At 47.1% G+C, this 19275-nt stretch overlaps 1 long non-coding RNA gene across 3 annotated transcripts in view; it reads right to left on the bottom strand.

Annotated features, from left to right (window-relative positions):
* The window catches only part of LOC143366221 (uncharacterized), a 153613-nt gene that overhangs the window by 87680 nt on the left and 46658 nt on the right, over nt 1-19275 (bottom strand). For all 3 annotated transcript variants that reach the window (XR_013084690.1, XR_013084689.1, XR_013084691.1), the window contains exon 2: nt 8218-8315. This is a non-coding gene — a long non-coding RNA (uncharacterized LOC143366221). The remainder of the gene's footprint in view (nt 1-8217; nt 8316-19275) is intronic.

Raw genomic sequence — 19275 nt, 5'->3', positions numbered from 1 at the left:
TACCTGACGGGAAAGCGGTGGCTCGATCGCGAAACTTCACGAGCTGAAACGTCTTGGTTATGTCGTACCGTGGCACTCGCTGGAAGCAGCTCGCGCCAACTGACCCGGAACAGCGCGTTTAGCGCGTGTCGTTATTTTTCCTTGTATCTCGCGTGTGATGCAACAGATACATGATGTTCCACGAGGAAATTCAAGAATTCTGATCCGCTCCGGTGGACGCGCGGACGCGTATGGGCGGGCATTGCACGGCGAGCAATAAAGTATCGTTAATTTACCCACTGATCGAATACATTATCGCCCCGGCGATTCGGTATGTAGATCGCCCCGGGTAATCGGCATAAATTCTGCCACGAAAACTGAACGAGGAAGTCGCAGGGTGGCTGACCAGCGATGGGGAAAGAGTAACCCCAAAATGAAGCCTTTTTAGCCCCGTTTTGGTGCTACGATTTTGGAACTGAATTTTGAGCCGAATGATAGCTTATGATGACATCAATCCCGATAAATTTTCAAGTTGAGGTGACAATTAGTTTCTGAGATATGAGAGGTGAAAGAAGTGAACATTCATTAACGCGTCAGCCCATACGCTTCGATGTATAGACTTTTATGTCATTCCGATAATTAAAACAGTTATTTCCAGGGGTTTTGCTGACTGCTAATAACGAATTTGAACTTAGATTTTCAAAATTCACGAAAAAAAATCAAATGGCCAATTCAACATTGTGGACGATGTATTAAAAACGCACCTACTACACAGACATTTATATTTCTTGATTTTTTTTACGTGCCCGAAAAAGTACTACAACTTCGAAATCGAAATAATATTCACTTCTACGAGTAAAAAAAATACTGACGTATACTAATGCAAAAATTACCACCAGATGACACTGAAAATACAATTATAGGAATGGAGAAATTCAGGGCGACGAAATTAGGCGAGGGGACGAAATTTGGGCCCCTTACCCTACCTAATGGCGGAGGGCTTTAAGATAGGATTACTTTAAGATATTAAAATCTACTTTTTGTTCTATTCTGCAGACTGTCAGTAGTAGCAAAGCTTTTCGAGCCGCCACTTGATTGGGGCCTGAATGAATCCCAACTGATCGAAATTTAGCAAATGAACCCGTTGAGATAGTTAACCCGATATACTATCTACACCTTGCGAAACGAGGATTTCGCGACACTTCCGTCGCGTTTATTCGACTTTCACGAACACAACAGGCCGTCACAACGGATGCATATTTATTCCCAGGGAGCGTACACGTATATCTCGCCTCGAGGGCGGTTACGCAAGTATAATAATTACCGTCCCAGTGTACCTGAAGGAGAGTCGTGAGCGGCGGTGATCAAACGAGTCTGCCGAACGAGTCGCAGGGAGTCGAAGCTGGTGGGGGACCAGAACGGGGCCCCAGGGGCCCGAACCAGAGGACCCACCAGCACCTGCCGCGATGCAGCCCCTAGGGCATTGAGAGGTCGCGACACGCGGATCGATTTCAGCCTGCTGCTCCGCAGAGTTTACACTTCACCGTGCAATTTCTGAAGGATCGACAGAGTCTTTTTTTAAAGAGCAACGTCTACCTGTCAGATAATTGAAATCCAAATACAAATGTCGCTGATCGAAGTCAAAGATTGAAAGTTTGTAGCTTCGCGGGGCATATCACTGGACACGAAGACTAATTGTATGAATACCTAGTGCGACATCGGTATTATTCACTGAGTAATCTTGATTTCTGGTAGGAGATACAAATTCTGCAGAAAGATAAAAGAAGCAGCTCGAGGGGTTGCAAAAGTATTACTATATGTTCCATAGGTTTTTCATGCAAGTCGTTTCTCACACTTCAACCCTCACAGGGGTCGATATTTCTTGAAGCCGTAATGAGGCAGGGAGCAAGAACACAATCGCCTAATGCGACCGAGGTAATGAAGACAGAAGGATCTCGTTCGCCGTTCGCGTGAAAATCAACTCGCGTAGGTAGATAATTGCTAATAGGTAGCCGAACCCGAGGTGGTCTTAGCTCCGTTCACGTGGGAACATATCCTCTCCCGTCCTGGAACTGATGCCTTTAGCCTTCGTGTGCAGGGCATGCACCGCGGCCGCAACGTCGGAAGGGAGCGCTTATCACTCGGTGCAATTGCGACTCTTGGAACTCGCGTCTCGGCCAGATAGACAGACGATTAGGGATGTCTTGCGTCGAAGTCCGGCCAGGAGCAATTAATGTCCCCCGTGCGTGCTGGCTAACGAGAAACTTTCGCGAGTTGATCGAAAAGAAGACTGGTGCCTCTGGTCACTCCGTCTAAGTGTAGGTATATTTAATTGTAAATAGCCTCGATTTCAAATTAACTGCTATCGTTAATCTAGACACTCTAAAGACAGCGTACTTGTAAGTTTACTTCCTGTTTGGAAGACTACAATGGTATCGGCGCACTGGATCGGTCAGATTAAAACAATTATTTTAATAAATTAAAATAATATATCAAAGGCATTTTGCAATTAATTAATTATATATATTAGTTTCCGACGTTTCGATCTTGGTTTAGATCATCTTCAAGGAATGTTAAAAACATATATAAAATACTGCGTATAGTATTGAAAATAAGTCACCGTGCTCTGGCACAACGTGTGACTCGCGAGACTGGAATAAGACTAAGGTAAACCGTGAACAACACATCTGCTTTTAGAAGGTGAAAAAGGGGTGAATACCGTTGACAGTTATAAACATATCTAAAACCCCCGAAATTCAAAATTAAAGGATATACAGTCTACAGTAACCAAACATTCTTGCTCATATGGTGTGTTATATACACTCTTAAAGGTGTTAACGTGCAAACAAACAATTACATACCAATAAACTGATATGTAGGAATTAGTTAGATCATATGTAATTCTATGGAGCAAAAACATCATAAGACATTACTTCTTTAGTAATGTTGCGTAATATTCCTGTATTTTAGGTGTTTCATACCTAAGATTTACGCTAGGCTGTTTGATCACGTGAATTGTCTCCAAAAGAATTCTCTGATTTAAATTAGTTTCTTTATCAACAATCTTAACATTGTCAAAGTCAAACCTATGATCAAACTCTAGCGAATGTTTGGTTAAAGCCGTATGTTGTGGGGGAGATGAAAAAATATTTCTTTTATGTTCATATATTCGTCTTTCTAAAAGTCTAGGTAAGTCTTTATATCGGACAAACTTCTAGACTTTTAGGAAGCTTTATACATCCTGCGTTCATTTTATTTCTATCGTATATTGCTGAGGTATAGGGAAACAATCGAGTTATGATGAAAAAGTTGCTCAGAACTTTTTACCCCTTGAATTTGACGGCGAGTAAATCGTTGAATAATGGATGCAATAGCGATCCCTCGTACTGAATTAATACAACAGACACCAATGTATACTTTGACAAGGAGTAATCCGCAGCATCTCGAGCTCGCATCAGGAGCACGTTAAATTATTTATTAAGAAACTCGGCCGCTGTAACAGAGGAAGCCGACGTTCCCTCATTAGAATACAGGACGGTGGATCGCCGCGGGTGACATCGTTTAGCCTTTAATTAGTTCGAGGGGATATTAAGATTTGCGGGCCACGCACACGTGCGAAGTCGTGCGCGCTTGCAGGCGCAGGGGGCGAATATGGTCGCGTGAAACGAAAACCGATATCGCCGGGCCATCAAGAATCCCCGTAGCTGCTACGCCTTCTGACCCCAAGGCGTCAAGTGATATATCGATCCCCGCTCGGCAGCCTAGCTCCTTGGCGAGGTAGATCGATCGATAAAAAAATCTGTTTTGACAGATACACGCGAAGGGGGTTCCAGTTTTTACACCGACGCAATTTCGACTGGCTTCCGAACCCGATTGTATCAGTTACAATAAGGCCAAGCATGGCGAACCGAGAGAGCAAGAATAAAGACAGAAAAAGGTGTATAATGTGGCAAACCCACTATTGTACTAAAATATTTCTGCACATAAAGAGCACTTGTCCTTAATTAAAATTACTGTGTTCTTTGCTACTCCCAACGCAAAGACACTTGAGCGTACTATTCCAGTTCAATTTCAACCTCACACTATTTTAATCATTCCACAGATTGCAATGTGATAATAAACTAGAACGAAAGAGTTAGTCAGCCTGGGATGCTCACGGAAACAAAAATTCGGGATCAGGTTTGCGAAATATTAATCGAGACGTATCTGTGATCACTTGAACACGTAACGGGGAAATAAAAGCTGAAGTCCCGCGCCACCCATTCCTCGTGAAATAAGACAGTCGGGCGAGCAGAGTACGACAAACGGCACCGGCGTCCTGTGCCTTTTAATTTTCGACGTCCAGCTTGCCCTAACACAGAGTCGACCCACTTAGCCGGCTCGTCCTTTCTGACGTTCGTTGTCACGTCTTCGCGGCGTCGATCGATCAGCCACGGACACACCTGCGGCTTTGCCAGCGAGAACGAGCGTTGCGAAATCGCACAGGCCCCTGCTACCCTTCCCTTCCCGTGGCTCGCAACATCTGCACTCGCGACGCGGACACGAGAAATGGAACTGTGATCAACTAATACGAATGAAATCGTTCTCTCTATACAATTAGGTACTTTACTAACATCTTTCTTTTGTCTCCAAGGGTGGAACGAAATATAGGAGCGAAATATTTTTTTTATTATTCATGACTACTCATAGTGGGCAAAAGTTGCCTTTTATAATGTTATTTAAGCTGTGAAAGTTTGATCTTGATCAACAAATTTTTTGAGGTGTCGCAAGGCAGTCAAAAGTCACACAATCACTAAATATGAATTTTTTAATGGCTTGCGACACCTAAAAAAAAATTTGATCAAGATCAAACTTTCACAGCTTAAATAACATTATAAAAGGCAACTTTTGCCCACTATTAGAAGTCATGAATAATAAAAAAAAAATTGCCCTTATATTTCGTTCCACCCTACCGCCCACACGTTGAGATATGTATCGATACGTGTATGAGCTCCTTTAGTCTCCTACCCTATTTCTAAACCTAGCGCATGCTGCCGATTTTTGTCGAGTCGATGAGCACACTCCTACACATAGCCTGTCCTATGAAAACCCTGACATTGACAGAACTGTCAATCGAGTGAAAGTGAACACTATCCCTTATGCCTACATCGATTACTTTAACAGCTATAGGTAGGTGCCTTTTAATTACATATATCTCGCACGAGTCAGTGCATTTTATAAGGTCGGTGCAAAAGTTCGTTCGCTCTATTGAACCAAATTCTTAAGACAGTAAAAATATAGGTATTTCAAGTTTTTTTTAACCCTTCCTGGTCACACGGGGTGTATTGTACCCCAAGAATAATTTTCGAGTTAAAATGTCGTGCCCTTACGACTTCCAAAGGGAATTTATTGCAAGAAAAAAAATATAAAAAATTAAAAAATCGTTTTTTCCCACAAACTTGGAAAATCGCTCATTATCAACTACAAATTTTATCATATCAAAATTTACATTTCTAGAAGAAGACTATCAGACCATGCTTGTATAAGTATTACGAACGTACAATTATCACTGAAAAGTTAAAAGATTCAAAAATACGAAAATGGTAACTGAAAAAATGACGCTGGGGTACAGTGAACCCCGTGTGACCAATTTGTGATTATAAAAAGGTGTGACCACGAAGGGTTAATCAAAATATTTTTCTCTCGCGTATGTATGACCTCTTGCCACTTCTCTGGTAAAAATGCAAGTAGGTGTAGCAGAAATAGACATTTCCCTGCATCTAACATCAGCTCACTGTAAATAGCAGTGAGCGAACGAACTTTCGCACCGACCTAATACACAAGCCGGCCCACTACCCACCACCCGAAACTACGAGCCCTCCACCGTTTCCAAAACGAACCACGTAATCGCAGAGAAGCCGAACAAACGAACGGGGCGCAGCAACGCAAAACGACAAAATGGATGGCAGGCAACCGAGTCACGCATCCGTTTCCCTTCGCGCGCCCGTGAGATTCTCTCATCCCCGCGACGCCAGGAAGCCGCGTCAAATTTGCGCCGCGGTTGCAGCGCTGCCTTTCACGTTCGTCAAACGACGTTCACGTAGATCCGCGGTGAACACACGCGCGCAGGCAGGGACCAGGACGCCGTGTGATCGTTGGGTGAGCAGTGGGCCCCGTGGTTTCGTGTCCCGCGAGAAGGTCCACGTAGGTGGGCATGTGGGAGCCGCATCGTCCCTGCTCGTATCCTCCGTATCGGCTGCTACGAGGTCGAGGATATCGACGTATAGAGGGGGTCCTCCCGTGCCCCGGGAGACCGAGGTGTGGACAGGACCCGATCTACACGGGAATACGACGGGCCCCCATAACGAGAGAACGTGTAACGCCCACGCGATCGCTCTGGTATCCGCACTTCTACACGCGGGCTCATGCACGATCACCTCTCCCTTCGACCCACCTCGCCGCCGACCGTCCCACCGCGTCTTCTGTGCGCCCAGGAACGATGATGAAGAGCAACCTCCGCTCGGGGAGATCCATTCTAACGAACGCTGCACGCTGGATTTATGTCGCCGTTTATCAAGCGTCCCGATGAAAACGTAAGCCTCTACGAATAGAGGGAGGCCGCCGCGCCGGTGCGCCGGGATTCCGGCGAGAAAGCTGTTGATACCCCTGTATTCTGCCGTTGTGTTATTATTCCTGGAACACCGGGGACCGGTAACTCGGTAGCCGTCTTACGGGTTCCGGCGCGTCCCTGCTTTTCTATGGGCCACTTCTACGCGATTTTACGCGAGTCCAGTGGCCGAGGATGCGAGTCGAGGGACACTCGCGCCAAATGCGATGCGCAGGGTGTTTCCGAATTGCTTATTGTTCAGTCGAATTTTGTAGGTGTGTTCTATTATACCTAGAGGATTAGTGAGGAGTAAATCTGAGTATGCCATTTTGCTATCCTGCTGCTGTGTCTTTGATCTCTTCGGTTAGTGCTCAGGGTGCCCTGTTATTCGCTTTAAAGCAGTGCAACCCAACCGGTGAGTGGTGAAGTGTTTTCTAGGGGGTCAACGCGGCTTGTTTTTAATATTATTAAGTAAGAATTATAGTCTGAAATACCTATTTTTAACGTGTTTTCTTTACCGCATTGAATCCACTGTTACTTGAATATTATAAAAGGGGATCGCGACTCAAAAAAGGTTGAAAAAGCACTGCTTCAAAGGCAGACCACGAAAACGGTGAGGAAGACACAGAAATTTCAGACTAGCGAAATTAAAGAGACTTGATACATGGTAATGCCTATGATTTGTAGAATATGTCGAGCTTGTCTAAATTATTTAACAGCACCCTGTATAGAACTATGTATTGGGCTTGATTTTACAACGATGGCTAGAATAGAATACGATGATACTTTATAGGTGCCCACCTATGTGATCGTTTAAAAATATTCTTTCGAGCGTCTCAATGGATATGTGCATCGATGTCGTAATGATGCTCCTCTGAGCATGGAGCCTGATGATCTGGAAGCTCGGTTGCACACTGACTTCGCAGCAGGAGGCCATGCAATCGCTTGGAAGTAGCAACGTGTTGGGAAGGACGACAAAATTTGCAACATCGGTACGGGGAAGGCATATCGGAGATATAAATCAGCCACATTCTTGCCTTCCTGGTACAATGAGATATGTATGCCCCGTAACGAACGCAAACGGGTCGAGATTTATGCAGCTGTTTGGGGATAGATAAGGCGAAATCGACGATGGAACGGTCGTGGAATCTTCCGAGAGACATTTTTCGTCGAACTGAACTTGGATATTGGGATATTCACACTCTCATCTTTATTTTCACCTGACGCGAATAGAGACTGGCATTTCTAACGACAGCTGTTATATAGCCACTCGGCTAATAATCTTTTGAGTCGAGAACTAAACTCCATGTTCTCCACTGATAAGCCGTAGCTCGCAAATTCATATCGTTTTGCTCTACTGTAATCTCGCAATGTCACGGCCGAGTGATTACACCCTTCGTGAATCGCGTAATAGCTAAGTAGGCTGGTCTCCTCGTCGAATGGGCACAAAAAACACGAAATTTGCTTTTATCGCGAATCACCGCCGAGGTAGATAAGCTATGTCGAATGGGAAACCACGCTTTTCTACGTTGAATGCGAAATGAAGACGCGCGGAGGGCGAAGAGAGGTCCACCAAGGCCTCTAGGCCTCTAATACGTTAAACTTCACGCGGTAACCGCAGCTAGGGGCTAACAGCTATCTACTGTACTTACGTGCCCAACCGCGAAGAGAAATTGGAAACCGTCCCACGGGTTCGCGCCGCTACAGTTCACAGCAGCAGTTGGGTAGGTAGCACAACACGGTGGAGACCCTGTAATTATAAATGAAAAAATCTGTGTACACTAACTATTCACGGATACCCACATGAAGAGAGGCGCGTGGACATTTTATCCGAAGGAAACATCGCAGCCTTCTTTGAAATAAAATTCCATATTATTTCCTCGGAAGCAAGGGTCATAAATAAAATCACTAAGATCCACAGTGTCAGTCAACCTCGCGTAACAAGCATAAAATCGCAACGCGCGATGCATCATAAACATCACCCGTCAAGGGACAACTCACCCCACACTTGTAACGACCAAGTCATTATACGCGTCTTCCACAAACTTACGATTAACGCAGCAACAAAGTCTCGCGCGCAAACAGAGCTGAATGCCGGTGTAGTTACCTACTCATCGAGGGATAGGATAGGAGTCGTTCCGCGTGTTTCCATCGATTTCCGTCGATTCATCCCGCTACACCGCGACCGTCCATACACCATCATCACGGTGATGTTGCGTAATTACAGCTTACACCGTCTAAGCAAACTAATGAGCAACGGCGAAATGATATTGGATCCCGGGAGGCGGCGCGTCTCGCCTGGCCGAGAGGATGGAAAGGAACGCTGCAGCTACGTACTCCTACGGGGAGCGCTCGCTCCCTCGCCGTGAAATTATGAAAAAAAGCGCGTACTACATCTTCATCAATTAGCGATGCCGGTCGACCGGTCGAAAGGGACGTGTAGGAAGCCAGGAATCCATTGTACCTGGAATCGTGGCCTCCCGGTTTCGCGATCAGCTCCCGATTCAGCGGCGCGACTCGAGCGCACGATGGAAGAAGGAGGCGGCGACCGCTCCCTAGGGAAACCGGGACGACGCTGGGAATGCGATTTGATTCCTTTAGCATCTCGAGGCAGCCTCGCGGACGGGAGATTTCATTTCTCGAAACAGCGCGCATGGCCTTCAATGGCGTGCTCAGGTCCGGACGATTCCGGAAAGAGGAGACCTGGACGCTGGAACGCGTGTACCCGCGGGGAAAAACCTTTTCTCGCCAATTAGAACCGCGATTTGTCCGTGCGAGCGTCGTGTGAAAATTGCTCTGCGGCTTGGGTGGAGCTTGGCACGAAGAACTCGCCCGCGGTCGCGCCTGAGAACTGATTTTGATACGTCAGCAATCTTTTTCAGTGGGGCCGTTAATCAGACGAATTCACGAAGTGTCTGGTAGTTACGACTGCAAGGGCAGAGAGCTACTCGAAATGAAGAAGCAGTATATTAGTATTCCACAGTGTATGCGCAGTTAATTGTCGAAGGCACAGACGTAGAAGGGAAGTATGGATTCTTGGGTAATGGGAGCATCGAGGGTCGACTCTCACCAAATCGAGTCTAAACTGTTCCTTTGTGGCTAGGCTATAGGCGAGCCTCCCTATGGTTAGAACAACGGCTGCGCGAGTTTAATTACCCCATTCGATAATTGCGGTTTTTGCTTATACGCTCGTTCGGCCTAACTGTAGCGCTGCCGTCACGGCTAATTTCTGGTGAAACTTTTTACCCAGCGACCGGCGGACTCATTAGGTCTCGTTTGTTCATCAATAATACATTTTTCTGCGTTTCCTGGGGGATTACAATCGATTTTATGACGGTGGTTTTAATCAGAGGCTGTACAGCCCTGCTCACTTCCTACAAACGATTACACCGGGAAGCTCGCGTAACGAAATCAAACGATAATCACAGAAAATCTTTAATTCCGATCCGTTCGGCTTTCGATGCCGCGCAAAAACGACGGACAGTAACGCGTTGCTGATTCGAATCAGCTCACTGAACCGATCGAAACGGTCTACATCAGGCAACGATCCTTTTTGTTCGTTCTAACGCCCGCCTGCGTTTAACGGACACCTTTCTGGAAGAAAGTTACCGCGGCAAACAAAGTGTCGCGACCTCGTGTGCCGTGCAATAATTTCCGCGAATGTTGCCCCGACCAAATAAAGCAACTTTCGCTGGAGATTGGTCAATAAGCGCGAGGGGAAATCGCGTCCATTCGCCATTGGTTATTATAAAACTTCGATATTAATACATCGGAAGATAGGAGCGCCTGTATAATTACCGTGAAACCCGAGATAAATTTTATCCACTGTTAAGTGCGTTTCGCGATATCCAAACAGTCTATGATACTTCGCAATTAGACATTGTTGGAGAAAGTCAGAGCGTTCTCTGCTGGAAGTGAATTCTTCAGTCGATACAGAGTTGCTTTCTGAAAACGAGGCAGAGGAAAAATAGGAATCTGGCGTCGGAGAAAGTCCAGGTCGCACCGAGGTGCATCGATATCCTCCGGAGCGATCAGTTCTTGGGAATAATTATATCGATATCGCGAGCAGATCTAACGAGCAGAGGACTTTTTGCGACGACGCAAGTAAAGAGACGCGATGGAGAAGTCGCGTCCACCTTGTGCTTGGCCATCAGCCCCCTTGCCTCTCTCCTTTCTCTGCGGTATCGTCCACTTTGCTTTCTGGTCCTGATGAACCGCGCCACTACGTGAGGCTTGTTACCTCGACCCGCTGCCACGAAAGAGGCGAGGGAACAATCAAGACAGGCGGAAAAGCTCATCAACGGGTAGCCAGGGAGAGGGAGAGCCGAGATTAGGATTGAATCGGAGGCTGGCCAGTTCCGGGTAGAGAAAAATCCAAAGTCGAGATGATTTATGCGCGTGGCGCTCGATTATCGCCAAGGGAGAATTCTCTTTTACCCGGAGAACCTATTGTGAGGCTAATCAGGATTCCTTTTAACACTTCCGATCTCGATGCCCTTGATTGCTAGCCTTTCAGATCGTTAAGTGTTTAATTACACACTCTACAATATTGCTTTGGACACTCGATATCATTGGCTGCAGTAGAAATGAAAACAAGAAATTGCGCGCCACAAATGTGACTCCTCCGTTAGCTACAGAGCAATTACAGAAGAGTGGAGTGACAAAAGGGTTAAAGGGTGCGATAGGGACAGATTATTAGTGGTTCTGAGAAGCCACTTGATTTCGATGCGACTATAATGGATTTAGGACGGACGCTTCGTAGACAGGAAAAGAGATTGGCAGGAAGAAACATGGCCTATCCTAGAAGCTCGTAGAAGTGGCGGGGGCATGCTTGATCGTAATTGAGGAACGGGGTAGCCATTTCGTTAGCGACTACCGTTCGGCTCGATTGGTTATCGAGAATCGATCAGGAAAGCTTCCGGATCTGTCGGGTGTTCGCAGTCGTAGAAACCTCTTCTTGCCTCGCCGCGGCTCGTATCCGTTGAAAGATATGACGTTGATTGCTCGTCGCGGAGGACCCCGGGATGAACCGCGAGAGTCGATGACCTCGAGGGTGCTCGACCCTCCGGAGAACGGTGCAGAGGAAGGCAAAAACGATGGACAGGCGAGAAGAGGGAGGAAAGGCTATCGGAGGAAAGTGGATTTCCGTCGGGTAACGCGACGAGGATAAACATGTTTCTCTTTAATTGACTTGTGTCTTCTGTCCGGGAAGAGACGTACAGAAGTACGAGGATGCTGAAGACAGACAAATCCTCCAAAGTCACGCTCGAGCTAACAGAACGGAGGAAGTGAATGAAAATAATCTTCGTCGAACAAGGGGGAAACGTAGGTGAGGAAACGTGACCCTCGCGGTTCCCCGAACTATAAAGAAGTATAATTAAGGTAGGATTCACGTCGGTGTAAATCACCGTGGGCGAGCACAAAGCGAAATTTCGTTTATCGCCGTGACTACGACCAGCAGGAATTTTAATTGCCTTTCAATTATCCCCGAAAGCCTTCGCGCGACCGCTCCGTAAGTAGCGAATCCTCAGATTCACGTATTGGTATCGCCTCAAGAACGACGCTCATCCCGGCGAAAGGGGCGCGTTAATGCTCGCTTAAACAAGCTCGGCGCAAATTAGCGACGGCTTCCGTAAATTCGCCGGGACGTTAAGCGTAAGGCTTGATGGTGAAGCGGTTACACGGCCCAGTCTCATTATTCGGGACGAAATCTCGGGGTCGTGAAACAGCGGGAACATCGATTTCCACGGCTGGACGGTGGAGTCAATTTCCACTGGGACCGACCCACGGGGAGCGAGGGAACCCGTGGAATCCGGGAACACGTTGTCGTGCCTACTTCAGTGAGCTGAAAGGCTCCTTTCCGATTCCGTTGCTGGGACCAATAAAGTTCACTCTACGTGGCGCAGATAGGAGCGGACTTTTTAGATACGCGGGACATCGTAAAAATTAGGAGAGCCCCAAAGGCGCCGATCGCACGGGTGGGGAAGGCAGAGGAGGCGGACGAGTCAACGTTCACGTTTTTATTTATTTACGAGCGTAGACACGGGAGAGGCGCGAGAGGAGGGAAGAGAGACAGAGACCGGCGTGTCAGATAAAACGGCGGGGAGAGGCGGAGAGTTTAGTAAGCGTGTTCGACGGGGAGCAAGGGGAGAAGGCAGTTCGTTCCCCTGGCTAGTGCCTTTACTCAAGGTGAATTTGTCGATAACGTCCCACGCCTACCCGTCCGAATAATTAATCACCTGTTCCCGATGAACTGACGTACCGTTAGGGAAGCCTGCCCTCGGGCCACGTTGATCTTCTAGCGGGTGAAAAAACAATTTTAGGAACATAATGATCGCGCAACATCAAAGAAACGATGTGGGACGGAGATCGCTTATCTGGCAGCGACGGACACGCGGCAGTGTTATCGTACTCCTGAAGCAGCAGGTGCATTGTAAAGCGTAGGATGCTGTTACGGGTTACGATTAATTTGAGGATCGCTAGAAAAAGGTATCTTCCCATGGGAGTACGATTCAACTTGTACCTCAGTCGCTGGCTTTGCCGACGGATGCTTGGTGGTACCGAAGCTTAGCTGCTTTGAATAACAAGGCATTGAGATTGAGAAAGTTGGTTGACAAAGGTAGCGAGTGTGCCAAATAGCAAGTCGCGTCGTTGTCGTGTAAGAGCGGAACAAGATGCACGACACGTGTATCGGGGAAAACTTTCGAAGCGAGGGAACCGAGCACCAGCTTTAATGCGCCTGTAGGATCCTCTCGGGTGACTATAAACTCCTGCATCCTATAGACCGTAACCCCGAGGAGAAGCCTGTAAGAAAAACTCCGGTAACCCGATATCGCCGAATTTTACCAGGGAATTTTTATGGGGCCGCTTAATGGCGTTTTAATTGCGCGGCCTCACCGCCTCGGCTGATTAAGCAGTAAATTCACGTATTCATAAAACACTGTGGTTTACGGACGTGCACGGTGTACGTATATACAGGGTATGAAATTAACAGAGCTACAGATTCATCCTCCTATCGACGTCTGTTGATTGAGGTAATTTTTTTATAGTTAAAATTATTTAGGTCGCGACACGATCATCTTGACGTTCTCAAGTGGCGTGGTATGTTTTTAATACCCACATAGTAACCCGCGTATTGGCAGCGCAAGTTGCAATGTGACGTTAGTGGCTGCGTTTGATCACATACTGAACGTTTCTACTTGCGTGTCTGATCTGGTAAGAAAGTACATGCAAAGACCAAGACCACTTCTTCGCGGTCTTTGGGGCCGTCTTTAAATTGCGTAAGGGTAATTTTTGCGATTTCTTACATCCTCCCACCCCCAGGATAAGAATTTGTAAGAATTTATATTCCAACAACCTCCCCCTTTTTACTTACGTAATATTTTTTACATTTCATTTTTTCAGTTCTTAAAATTCTATTAAAGGTTCATATAATTCATTTAACTCGGTTTCGTGTGTGCGATGAAACATCATTTTTAGGCTACTCACATTGAAAATTAGGTTACAAAAATATTACGCAAAATGCTACCTGACTCCCTCTCCTCTTTTATAAGAAAACATAAGAAATTCGCGACCCCTCCCCTCCTCAAAAAGCCTTACGTAATTTAAGGACGATCGCTTTACACACTAGTTTCTCATTACATTTTTATTTATTTATTTACTACCTTTTACGGGAGGACCCCATTATTTACAAAGTGAAAAACTAACAAAACAAACATTACCGCACACGAGACATAACCCATCAAACCCCGAGAACAAAATTCAAAGTACAAACAGAATACCACAATAAAGCAAAACTAGAAAATACTTTCCCGACTGAACGAGTAACCTTTCACGTAATCATCATAACTTCCCATCAGTTTGACATTTTAACAAATCATAATGATCTTGCCACCATCCATGTACGTTTACCTAGAAAATAACTTGGTTGCTGATACGTCATCCTTCTCAATACCATCTCTAAAGATCATAGATTGCACACCTTCGTTAATTTCAGAGACATAGTCCTGCAACACTCTTAATTTTACACCCTGTAGGTACGAGTGCGTACATACAATATGGGCTGTCCACGATTTTCATCTTCCTCTCGTACGCCTCCCATCGTGCTCCCTCTTCCCCTTTATCGAGGCAATCTTACGGGCAAGTACACGGGTCGGCGTCGTTTCGGACGTCGTGACGTCGCGGCCAATCGCGGAATATCATTTCGGTCGCGCTTTACGAGGCGACGGATGACCGACGACAGGGCCCGATTTAAACGTAATCCCGCGTTTCGATATTATTTACGACGGTAATTAGCTGAATCGTGTTTCCGATAATGACAACCGGGGCCCCGTGGACGGTGTTTCGAGGGCCGTTTTAAAATCCAGCTACATTGTACGAGAAAGCAGCCGGGGCAATTTATACGCCGTGTCCGAGTGTATTAAACATCTCTTTATGATCTTTTTTTCCTGCTGCCCCGCGTAAAGGGTAAAAGTCTCGTTCGACGCATTCTAGAGGCTTCCCTTAGAATGCCAGCCTCGCTGTACGGGGCTCGAAAATGAAGGAGGCGTGTGAACGAGAGAACCAGCTCTGTAAAGGAGAAGTAGAAGAAGGAGAGGAGGAAGGAGAAGAAGAACATGAAGAGTAGGAGTGAAACAGGGATGAGGGGGGTGTGTCAGTGCGGTGGCGGCGGTGGCTACCTGCAAAACCACTCTCGGACGAGCTATATATCGCGAGTCCCTCCCCCGCGCGGTATCGCTTTAATTTTAAATTAAAATTCATGAACGGGTTATTACCTTTTTACCGGATCGAGTTACGCAGTTTTTCGGCTCGGCGTCTATCCGCGCACCGCCTCAAGGACGTTCTTTAACGCCGCTGCCAAACCTTTGTAAATATTCGCGAATATGCAACGACGCTTTCAGAGGCTTTTCATTCAGCGAGGCCAGCTTTATCTTGGTAAACTGCGTATCATACCAATATAAGATATTCGAACGATTTGTGAGAATCCTCTTGGAGGATTCCCGACGGAGATTTAGTCAACAGTTCGGCACGCGTCAGGGACTACATACCGATGATCGTTCAAGCCCCAAATTAAAGTGAAGCAACCGACCGACGTCAGGGACGATTGGCCCTTTGCCGTTTCAGGATAAGAGCCACCTCTGATGAACAAAGGACGACACTTTCGCGGCAGCCTTGGCATTCGGGCCGAAATTATTACTCCTGGCGTGCCGACGATGATTCTTCGAGTGCCAAGGACGAGTCTAATGCGAGCACCGGACCTCTTAGCCGGCGTTTAGCAAACCCAGCATTATTGCGGATATTATTGGAACGGCCGTTCGAACGGCCAGCAATTACCAGCAGAAAAGTCTAAGGAGAGCGAGTCGATCGTGCCAGCCGAACGCCGACGCTGAACGAGCCTCCTTTTCATTCATGGAACGAGAGCCCAGTTCCCTCTATTTTTGCGCGCGGACACTGTCCGGGCACGAGACTGAACGCGATACTGTAACGGTCCACGAGTCCTCCCTCGGACGAAATGACCGGGCAGAAAATTTCGGGTATTCTATTAGCGCCGCTGGGAGCACCGTAAATCTCGTTCGCGATGACTCACGAACGAGATCGTTCTCGTGGGGAGGTTCTCGTGGCCGCGTTCGCCAGGACGAGAGCGGTACCGCGTCATTAATTAAGCCCGCGTCTTCGAGATTCATTTGGGGCCCCGGTAATGAAACTCGAGCAAGAACACGCAACCTCTTCGGCCGGACGGTGGCGAGCGTAGCGGAGTCTCACGTAGAGAGAGTACGCACAGAGCCGCGGCTATCGTCGCCGCGCCGAGCTGCAAATACGGCCGTGCGACCGAGAATCGAGGATAACGAGAGGATATCGTTCCAGGCGACGACGCTTCTCTATGCCGCGGGGGCACAATAGCAGACAAAGTAGGTGCGATGGGTTCAGCTTAATTCGAGGTAAGAAGCTTTTCCAAACCTACGCGGGATTACTCGAGGCCTACGTTCCCCATTGTTGAGCTGGCCGTCGCTTCCGCAAGAAAAAAGCGGCGTCGATACGTTACCCAAGACACGCGGTGACGCGCGTTCCAGCAACGCGCGCGGCTGCCACCCCCCTGTATTCCCTCGCAGGCCACACGCCGCACAGTGGTCTGGAATTAAGAATTTGGTGACATTTGCGCCAAAAAATAGGAAAAAATCGTCCCGTTCTAATGATGTATAACTTAATAATTTTTATATTTATTTACTTATTCTTTTTTCAATTTTTTTAAGTTAATTGTTATAAAAAATTTAATAGCTGTTTAATTGGTACTTTATTTAATACTCTTTTCAGTGGTTTAAGTCGCATGTTGAGAAAACTGTTCGTTTCCAAGTTATAAGGAAAGTCGAATAGTAGAGGAAAGTAGTGAAAATTGCTTGTTTTTAAATTAAAGAGCAGTCTTGTGCGATAAAATGGCATCTTTTATTAGGAATTAATGTAAATAATCCATTAAAAGCAGAATGCTGAATGCAGTATGGTAAATTTTCGAGATTCTTTACTTTAAGAGAGGATATCATTAAAGTCCCAAAAAGTCCCACATTCTACCAAATTGAAATATTTTCAGCATATCTTCCTCTATGTAATCACATAAGAATCATTTCCAACTTCGTCCAACTTTTCAAATTATTACAGTTTAAAGCCGTCAGTGTTACGTATCACGTCCGCACCGTCCCAAATTCGTAAGGAGGTATGGCGTTTCTCCGAAGAAACTGTTTAGACCATAGATACTTGATGTGTTTATGCTATGGTGTAGATAAGCCTTCGAATAAGATTTCGACTTTCTGTCTGCATTCAGTTGCACAAAACCATTCAAGCCTGCATCCGCATAGTTCCAGCATTTCGTACGCATTTAAAAGTTACTGTTTAATTTTTGTTTTGTGTTGTTCGTGTTAAGTTTTAGAACGAGACAATTTTTTCCTATTTTTTGGCGTAAATTTCGTTTCGATAATTTATATAGGTTAAAAGCTATAGACAAATGTCACCAAATTCTTAATTCCAGACCACTGTGCGCCGGTTAATGGCGTCTATTTGCATACCTATCGATTAAGGGGTAATTGAACGAAATATACGGCGTCCACGTCTATCGTGTCCGCATAATACAGATGCCAGAAAGTGAAACTACCCGGGGTGGAGAAGAGGGAGGCAGCCAGCAGCCCGTGGAAACTCGTTCCCACGTCGCGCGTGTCTAGGAGCGCGTGGGCGCGTGTAACTCGCGCACGACCGTGCACGCCGAGGGAGGCAAAACGGTGCACCGTGCACAGCCGTTTTCACGTAGAATGGCTGCCACTTAGACGGCGTGGGTGGCTTTGAAAATGCCTCGAATCAGTGGATACACAGGGCCGCGGGGACTGTAATTCGAGCCTCGGTCAGGTGCGCCGGCTCGATTACCTTAATTCTCGAAACTCGTTCCCGTCTCGATTTACGGACGCCTCTGCCGTCCCGGGAGGAAGGTATTACCCGCTCCTTTGAAAGACGAGCAGAGTATCCCTTTCTTCTGGTCGCGGTGGAGCGCTCGAAATTTGTCTCCCGAGGTTCTTTACGGTGCTCCCACCGAACGAGGTCAACGATCTTCTAGTGTTTTGGATCCGCGTGGCTGCGTCCGACGAGCAGTTCTTGCGAAAGTGATTACCCTCCTGCGTGAATTAATCCCATAACTATGTCGCGCCGAGCGATACGCCTCGAGAGTCGAAAGTATGTAATTTTCACTGGATACTCCGATAGATTCGTAGCGATACAAATTCGCGTAACGACCGCCAGTAGAAACGAGAAGGAAAAAGGAAAAAGCCCCCGGTGGCCGCGTGGTAATGACTCTCCCCACGTTCGCCGTAGTGACATTAACTGCGCTGTAGATTAACCATCGAGAAGTAAGTCCCGCGAACGCTGGCAACGTTACTCACCGAGCGAATTAATCCATACGGCCGAGTATAAGCAGGGGGTGAAGGGCTAGAGAGAGCTTGTTAAAACTTTAGTTAATCACGGCTTGGACATCGGTCACACGTTGTCGTACTTAATTCGCGATGTGCCGTTGCTCGTTCTCCTCTCTCCCTCTCTATCATCCTCGGGACCTTCACGGCCCCGTTCCGCTCCCACCCCTGCCTCCTACATAGATGTATCTTGGCCTTCGTATCGCGGAGCTGAAAACTCAATTACAGCTTAATGAATTGGCGCGGACTGGACACAAGGAGGAGAGAAAGAGAGGAGCACGGGGCCACGAAGGGGAAGGCCCAGCACGAGGCTCCGGCCGTACCGGCTCCACTCGCTGGCAACGGAGCTGGCCGGTAACGAGCCAGCCGCAACCCGCACGTACGTTGCATCGGAGATACCAGATTCGAGATATGGAAGATCTCGGGAATCGATTTTCCCTTGGCGGCTCAGAGATCGGCCCGCGAAGGATCGGCGCGCAACGCGGTATCGATCGCACGCGATCATCGCCTCAGCCGCGGCAGCCGATCCATCGGCGAATCTATCTCTGGACGCGAGGATCGCTGGTCCAGGAGTCGTTACTTTCAACGTATCCAACGAGCGGACTTCTACGAGATGCTGTCGGTTTCTGTGGTGTTTAACGCGCTTGGGAATTCGCCTCGCAGAGGTTCGCAAGCTGCCAAATCCTAGAGAGAGCGCTAGATAACTCACTGTGCGTGTTCTATCTGCACCACTGTGTATATATATGCTGTACAGCTGTTCAGGATCCC

Source organism: Andrena cerasifolii, chromosome 1 (assembly GCF_050908995.1).
Source record: "Andrena cerasifolii isolate SP2316 chromosome 1, iyAndCera1_principal, whole genome shotgun sequence".
Lineage (NCBI taxonomy): Eukaryota > Metazoa > Arthropoda > Insecta > Hymenoptera > Andrenidae > Andrena > Andrena cerasifolii.
The sequence above is the reverse complement of the archived record's forward strand: the minus strand, read 5'-3'. Positions and strand labels throughout refer to the sequence as shown.